This window comes from Chrysochloris asiatica, unplaced genomic scaffold (genome assembly GCF_000296735.1).
Source record: "Chrysochloris asiatica unplaced genomic scaffold, ChrAsi1.0 scaffold00038, whole genome shotgun sequence".
NCBI classification, from domain to species: Eukaryota; Metazoa; Chordata; class Mammalia; order Afrosoricida; family Chrysochloridae; genus Chrysochloris; species Chrysochloris asiatica.
This window is the reverse complement of record NW_006408556.1, coordinates 15,046,560-15,054,691: the sequence shown is the minus strand read 5'-3', so window position 1 is coordinate 15,054,691 and position 8,132 is coordinate 15,046,560.

Genomic DNA, 8,132 nt, shown 5'->3' with positions numbered 1-8,132 from the left:
TTTCATCTTGAAATCTGCTTCACTTGCTTGCCATTTGGAAGTTCTGTATCTGTACTATTCCCTCTTTTTGCTTTGTAATTGACTTTTTTATTATACATTGATTTCTCTGGTTCCCTATTTTCAGTCTTGCAGGTTTGTTTTACTTTAAATCCTTCTAAATCTGGATTGAGATCTGGGTGGTGTTGGGTCTGTGCTGGAGGTGGATGAAGGTGGTAGCTGGTCACACTTCTGGTCACCAGAGGAGAGTAGGGGGAAAGAAGGAATTGTATCTTTCTCGCTGTCTGTGGGAATATGCTTTGCCAAACCACCTTCTGGTGCCAAAGCTGCTCACAACAGTTCAAGGTGGTCACGCTGCATCTGGTTGGCTGCAGCCTCCCTCCCTCCATCACCATCCTGCTCAGCTTCTCCCAGCAAGCACTCAATCTACTTCTCCAACATTTTTTGTCAAGTTCAGTGTTCCAGGATTTTCCTCTGTGTCTGTTTTATTTGGTATGCTGAGTTCACCATCTTTCCAGAAATCCCCTATATTCATATTTTGGCTCAAGTGGACTTATTTGCATTTTCTTCAGTTTCAACCTGAACTTATATGTGAGCAATGGATGGTCTATTCCATAGTCTGCCCTGGCCTTGTTTTGACTGATGATACTGAGTTTCTCCTTCATCTCTCCCCACAAATGTAATCAATTTGATTCCTGTATACTCCATCTGGTGAGGTTCCTGTGTATAGTCACTATTTATGTTGTTGAAAAATACGTATTTGCAATAAAGAAGTTGTTTGTCTTGCAAAATTCTATCTTGTGATCTCCAGCATCATTTCTATCTCCAAGGCCATATTTTCCAACTACAAATCCTTCCTTTTTTGTTTCTAACTTTCACACTCCAATCACCAGTAATTTCCATGCATCTTGATTGCATGTCTGATTAATTTCAAACTGAAGAAGTTGGTAAAATTCTTTAATTTCTTCATCACTGGCTTTAATAGTTGGTACCTAAATTTGAATAATAGTGGTATTAATTGGTCTTCCTTGTAGGCATGTGGATATTATCCTATCACAGACAGCATTCTACTTTTAGATAGATCTAGAAATATTCTTTTTGATGATGAATTTGTTGTTCCCTGCATAGTAAACCATATGACTGTGCCATTCAAAATGACCAATACCAATCCATTTCTGCTCACTAATGCCAAGGATATTGTTTTTATGTGTTCCATTTAATTTTTTTATAACTTTCAATTTTCCTAGATTCACATTTTGTACATTCCATGTTCTGATTATTAATGGTTGTTTGCAGCTGTTTCTCCTCATTTTGAATTGTGCTGCATCAGTCTTGAAAGCTTAATTCCATCCATATCATTAAGATCAGCTCTATTTTGAGGAGGCAGCTCTTCCCCAGTCATATTTGAGTGCCTTCCAACCTGAGGCGCTCATCTTCTGGCACTACATTTGACAATATTTCACTGTTATTCATAAGGCTAACCATTCCACATTGGTCTGCCTCCCCTTCTTCCTGTTGTTGTTGTTGTTAAGTGCCATCGAGTCGGTTCTGACCCATAGCGACCCTGTACAGGGTTTCCGAGGGTGTAAATCTTTACAGGAGTAGAAAGCCTCATCTTTCTCCCGCGGAGCGGCTGGTAGTTTCGAACCGCTGACCTTAAGGTTCACAGCCCGATTCGTAACCACTACGCTACCAGAGCTCCTTCTTCCTAGCCCATCTTAATCTGGAAGTTCCATTGAAATACCATGGGTGGCCCTGCTAGTATTTAAAATACTGATAGCACAGCTTCCTGTGTCACAGCAATACACAAGTCTCTACAGTATGACTAACTGACAGATGAGTGGAAGATAGATGTATATACACATAGAGAGATTTATCTCAAGGAAATATAAGCATATATATGAGTCCTGGTATGGCACTGTAGGATAAGCGCTGGACTGCAAGGTCAATTTGAACTACAAGATTGGCAATTCATATGCACCAGTCGCTTCTCAGAAACCCTATATAAGATTGACATGAGTCAGAACTGACTCAACAACACTTAGCAACAACAACATATATATACATATATATAGAGAGAGAGGGTCAGTCATGGTATAGAGCTGTAAGATAAACCATGGACCCCAAGGTCAGTTTGAACCACAAGGTCAGTGGTTCAAACTCACCAGTCTTCGGAAACACTATACAGGGTTGCTATGCGTCAGAACCAACTCAACAGCACTTAATAACAACAATATAAAAAATATATAAGCGTCATTGGTTTTGCTTCTCTAGAAAACCCAGCCTAAGACAGTGGGGAAATGGTCTGAGTTTAGCAGGCCTGACTGGTCCCAGACACTTGCTAAAGCTAAGTCGAGGTCACTACTAGCCAAGTGCTAGGGGTCAGGATACACAAACTTGGAAAATACTCTGACCTGGGCCTGCAGAGCACACTAAAGACACAAGTAGGTTCTCACCTTCAGCAGTTTTGTTTGGGACTTGTTATGGATTGAATTGTTGTTGTTGTTATTGTTGTGTGTCACAGAGTCGGTTCCGACTCATAGCGACCCTATACAGGGTTTCCGAGGCTGCAAATCTTTATGGGAGCAGAAAGCCTCATCTTTCTCCCACAGAACAGCTGGTAGTTTTGAACTGCTGATCTTGCGGTTCACAGCCTGATTCATAACCACCATGCTACCACAGCTCCTTATGGATTGAATTGTTGTTGTTGTTAATGTGCCGTGGAGTCGGTTCCAACTCATAGCAACCCTGTACAGGGTTTCCGAGGCTGCAAATCTTTATGGGAGCAGAAAGCCTCAACTTTCCCCCGCAGAACAGCTGGTAGTTTCGAACTGCTGTCCTGTGGCTCGCAGCCCTATTCGTAATCACTATACTACCAAAGTTCCTTATGGATTGAATTATGTTCCCCCAAATTTGTGTCAACTTAACTAGGCCATGATTCTCAGTATGACGTCATTATCCTCCAGTTTGTGATCTGACATGATTATCTTTTATGAGGCAGTTTTGTTAATGAGGCAGGATACCAACGCCAGAATTAGGGCTTCCAAGGAGCAGTTAATTGGTGGATTTGACCCGCTCACCTTGTGATTAGCAGTCCAGTATTTATCCTACAGTGCCACGGTTTTGTGATATAAAAGAGATTAAACTCATGAACAGAGAAATAGAGACTTGGCTACCACTAAGAAAGAGTTGCTGAGAGTGGAACACGTCTTTTGGATCAGGGTCCCTAAGCTGGGAACCTTCCAGAACCAGAAGACACAGGCAGAGAAAGTGTTACCCTGAAACCAGTGCTCTGAATTTGGACTTGTAGCCCCCAAACTGTGAAAGAAAACATGTGCTTTCTAAAGCTGTCCACTTGTGATCTTTCTATTATAGCAGCGCAAGAGAACTAACACAGGGCTCCTTCTTCAAGTCTCACTTTGCTGAAAGGGTTTGGGATGCTAAAGTTGCCTCTCATCAGTACCAACTCTTTTTTTTCCCCTCCTTTTCCATAGTAAGGCAGTGGTGGTGGTGGTTATTTGCCGCAGAGTCAGTTCCGACCCATAGCGACCCTGTACAGGGCTCAAAAGTATAGAAACTAAGCCATTTTGCTTTACAATTAATCTATTATCTGGTACAGATCCGTTTTATATATAAGTTTTATGTATTTTTTCTGAATGTGCCTTTATATTTTTTTAAAGCTTATTTGTTAAGTACTGTCGAATCATTTCTGACTCAGCAACCCTGAGTAGGGATTCCGAGAGTAGTTGGTGGGTTTGAACTGTTGACCTTGTGGTTAGCAGTCCAGTACTTATCTTATAGAGCCACACCAGGACTCTTTAAAAGGTTGCTATTATTGTTGTTCAGTGCCATCAAATCAGTTCTGACTCATAGTAACCCTGTATAGAGCTTTCAAGGGGCAGCTGGTGGGTTTGAACCGCTGATCTAAGAGCTATCAGTCCAGTGTTTATCCTACATCACCACATCAGGACTACTTTAAAAGGTTAAGGGGGTGAGGGGAAGAGGAAGCAAATAAATCACAGGACAACTGTTTCTTTGTTGACCAGAACAAGAGCATTTTCCTGACCTACATAATCATTTGCTTACAAAAGGCATAGAGTAGCTATTCAATGGATTTCTACTGGCTGAATGAACCAATACATGAATGGGTGGATAAGATGAATAACTTGGACAGAGTAAGAGTCTGAGGAAGAGAAGGAACACTGACAAATCAATGGAAAACTGAATTAGCAAGAACTCCATATACACCCATACCATTTCTAGGTTCATTGGATCAAGTAGGGCACACCTCTCCAGAGACCGCCTGCCACCGAGTAAGGGGTTCTTTGTCCCAGGTCTGCCCTCACCACTTCCTATCCACTTGACAAGCAGCGGTTGTGGTGTGGAGTCAGTTCTGACTCATAGCGACCCTGCATAGGGTTTCCGAGGCTGTAAATCTTTACAGGAGCAGAAAATCTCATCTTTTTTGCACGGAATGACTGGTAGTTTCAAACTACTAGTTTCAAACTGTTGACCTTGTGGTTAGCAGCCCGACTCGTAACCACTTAGTAAGCAGTTGTTGTTGTTGTTAAGTGCCATTGATTCAGTACTGACGCATAGCGACCCTGTTTAGGGTCTCCAAGGAGCAGCTGGTGAGCTTGAACCACCATCCTTGAAGTTCAAACGGCTTTACAGTCTGGCGCATTAACCCACAGCTCCACACCAGGACTCTTGTAAGCAGTATCCCCTGTTAAAAGGTCATGGGAAACTAAGGTGTACATCCAGGAGAGCTCAAAGCAGGCCAGCCCTGACCACCCATCTCTTGCCACTGGCTGAGCTCCTGTCTCCCCTTCCTTCCCTCCTCAGAACAAAGTGAGGGAGGAGAGGGCGGGCAGTGGCTGCTGATGAAACCAGACCCTTCTGGAGACACTCACAGACTCAGCTTCTGGCCTGGGCAGGGCAGCCCACGTGTTGTTATGGTTGAGTCAAACAGCTGGGAATCAGCAGGGGGGTTATAAGGAAATTGCATTAATTAGGAGAAAGCAAACATGACTGTCACTGGAGTCTTCCAGTACTTTCTCTGGTGGACACATTCCACCCACCCCTACCGTGGTCTCTACCAGACTGACTTCCCTCCACCTTTTCATTGTCTTTGTTCATTCCCTGCTGACATCTGTGTGACTCTTGGCTCTGACCCACTCTTCCTGGACAAGGAGGAGAGGAAGGCTAGAAGAGCACATCTGTCCACAGCTGGGACCAGAACCTCCCTAGCCCCAAACCATAGATGGGATGGCTCTCCCTAACTCTTCTCTTTGCTCTGGCCTGAGCTTTCTGTCATGTTTGCCGGCAGCAAGTCGCTAGACCAGATTGTTTCCGTTTTCCTTGGCAACATGAACATTTCTGGACTTGTCTCTTATGAATGTTTCCCTGAACATCTTCACTGGGAAGGTTTATTGGGGACTTAAGTTATTGCCAAAGTTCAAAGACAGCCTTCAGGACAAAGAGAAAAGAAAAAAGGGAAATGGGGCAGAAGCAAAGAGGCTAGGCTCCTCAGAAGAGGGAGTGGATGAAAGATTTTGTCAGGATAAGGAGTGGTTCCTCCGCCTCCCTTCTCTTGTATGTGTGCATACAGGATCTTCACCTTCCATGATTTTGCTATTGCAGCTGGAAATATTCTTCCCAGGCATGAGTGTTACTCTTCCAGTAGCCCCAGAAACTCTGCTCTTAAAAAGACCCTTCCTCGAGGACACATTTTCTTTTAAGGGTGGTGGAAAAATCTGGAAACAGATTGTGGAGATGATTACATAACATGATGAAAGGAATTAACGTCACTGAATTGTACATTTAAAGCATGTTGTTGATATGGTCAGTTTCATTTGCATATATTTATATATAAAAGGGGGCTTCAAAACGTTCATAGGAAATGGAATTATAAGATAATGGAATTTTTCCGGGAACTTTTGAAGCCCCCTCATGTACACACACAATACACATATGAGGGTGAGTCAAAAATTATTGATATAAAATCATAGAAACCTTTATTAAAATGATCAAAATGTGAAGCTATTGTTTCTCAATATATCCTCCATCTAGGCCTATACACATTTGTTTTTTAACTTTTTATTGTGAAACAGAGCAGAGCATCAGTTTTACATTCAACAAATCGTATACTTTGCCTCATTGCAATAATTGCAATCTCCTCCATGTACTAACAGTTACCAGTATTTGCTTCTGTTCACTGTAACTCTTGCATTCCTCCCAGTGTCCTCCGCTGTCTTCATCTTTCCTCTGCTTACCTTCCTCTTGTTGTATATTGCTTGCCCATCATCCATGTTAACATGTGTCTGTCCTCCGGCCCATGAATAATTTTTCCTCCCCACCCGCAACCATCACTGAATGTTTCCCTCATCAAGAAAACCTTTTCTTAACTTTTTACAACAGTGATACCATACGTATTTGTCCTTTTCTGATTCACTAATTTCACTCAGCATAATGTCCTCCAGGTTCATCCATGCTGTGAGGTGTTTATCAGATTCATTGTTATTCTTCAAAGTTTTGTAGCAGCCCATTGTGTGTATGTACCAAAATTTGTCTAACCATTCTTTGGTTGATGGACATTTAGGCTGTCTTCATCATTTTGGTTTGTACTTTTTATTGTGAATTAAGTGAATTCACATCAGTTTTACAGTTGACAAATCATACACTTTGTTTCATCTCAATGATTGCAACCCCCTTCATGTAACACTTCCTCCCTGTGGTTATTATTTCCATTCCACCCTCCTTTGAATTCCTTCTCAACTTTGTCCTTAGGTAAGTATGGCCCTTTAGATCTTGAATGGCTATCCATTACATGGTGAGCATACCTTACTAGTGTTGTTGTCCCCCTCTATCCCTACCTACTGCTTGGCTGAAAAATTGGGTCACAAGGGTGAATTCCATTCCAGAACTGAAGGGTGGTCAAAGGCCATAGTCTCAGGTTGCTCCAGCCTCTTTCTGACCAGGCCTATACACTTCTGAAAGCAGTGTTTTCACCCATCTAATTCTTCCCTGGAGTCCTGCTGTGGCACTGTGGGTTACGAGCTGGACTGCAAAGTCACTTTGAACAATAAGGTTGGCGGTTCAAGGTCACAAGTCTATCCTTGGAAACCCTACACAGGGTCACTATGGATCGCAGTTGACTTGACAGCACTTCATAACACACAACAACACAACAATTCTTCCCTGGAATCCTGAATTATTTAATGTATCTTTTAGCCTTGGTCTTTGTAATTCCCACCAAATGATGTTTCTGTCCTGATGGGTGTGACTAAGAGAAGGTGGGAGAAGATGCTGACAGGATTATATGATTCAGTTGTGAGTAGCTAACAGGGTTAACTATAGTTGTGAAAACCTGGAAATCTAATTGTATAAAATGGACCATCTCCAAAACAGGAGGAGAGGATCTTACTACCATCAAAGAAGCAGAGCCAGGAGTGGAGTACATCCTTTGAACTCCAAGATCCCTGCACATTGGACCTCCTCAACCCAGGAACAGAAAGCTGTGACACTGGAGGAGTGGCAGAGGAGCAGTAGCAGCAGAACCAAGAACCAGCATTAGATAGAGCAATGGGTCTCCCAACCCACAGAGTAAGTAAAGCTGAGTGACTTTGGGCAGGAGACTTGCTTGCAGAATAGGGTGCCTCCAGGTTTTCTGACCCATGGAGCTAGTGCTGAGTGTCTTCTGGCTGAGGCTTATAGTAGAGTGTTGTGCACTGTAAGAATTTATCAGCTGCTCTAAAAGAGCTTTGTGACCGGAGATCTGCCTCTGGGCACGGCTGAGGAGAGCCTGTCCTGACTGGAAACACTGTGCCCTGAACGTTTTCTAATCCTACATTGTAACTTAACTTGCTTAACAAACCCCTAACTGTGAGTACGGTATCTGGGTTCTGTGTGGCCCTCGCAGTGAATTTTCTAAGCCAGTTGAGTCAAGAAGACTGTGGGAGTGTCATATCTTTTTATGTTGTTGTTGTTGTTAGGTGCCATCGAGTCAGTACCAACTCAGAGCGACCCTATGCACAGATCGAAACACTGCCCGATCCTGGGCCAACCTCACAATTGTTGCCTTGCTTGAGCCCATTAATGCTGCCACTTTGCCAATCCATCTCACTGGGGATCTT